Here is a 749-nt window from a genome sequence, read left to right as displayed (position 1 = left end):
TCATTCATGGAGTTCTGATCATTTTGCTTCCACTCTAGAACATCTTCTAGAAGTCTGTATAGCCTTGGCTTCTTTATATCATGAAATTCTTTAGTTCATCTTTGTCATGGAAGTATTTCACTTCTCCATCAAACTTGAAAGAGAGTTTTGCAGGGTATAGTAGTCTGGGCTGGAATTTGTTTTCATAGAGGACTGAAGTACTCTGTTTTAGGCTCTTCTTGACTTCATGGGTTTTTGAAGTCAATCAGCGTTAATTTTCATGGGTTTTCCTTTGAATGTGTTCTGCTTCTTTTCTCTAGCGGTTTTCAGTATATTGTTCTTGTGCTGGATTTCTGGGATCATTACTATTATATGTCCCGGTGTGTTTTTAACTGGGTTGAGGCTACTTGGCATTCTGTATGCTTTGGTTACCTGAATGTCAGATTGTTTCCTCATATTTGGGAAGTTTTCTGTTATTACTTCTGCCCATATTTTTGTGATGTCATTTGTATTGACTCCTTCTTTCTCATTGATACCTATTAGTCTCACATTGTTCATCTTTGTATCATCTTGCAAGTGATGAATTACTTTTTCCTCCACCCTAGCTGTTTTTAAGAGATCCTATCTTACCTTTTCACTAGCTGTACCAGTATCTTCAAGATCTGGAACTCTTTCTTCACTTTCACTTAAATGGTTTTGCAAGTTTGTGATTGAGATTTTAAGTTCCTCTATATCTCTTTGACTCTGCTTCATGCAATCTGTTTCTTTCA

Source organism: Octodon degus, unplaced genomic scaffold (assembly GCF_000260255.1).
Source record: "Octodon degus isolate 3935 unplaced genomic scaffold, OctDeg1.0 scaffold00087, whole genome shotgun sequence".
NCBI lineage: Eukaryota > Metazoa > Chordata > Mammalia > Rodentia > Octodontidae > Octodon > Octodon degus.
The sequence above is the reverse complement of the archived record's forward strand: the minus strand, read 5'-3'. Positions refer to the sequence as shown.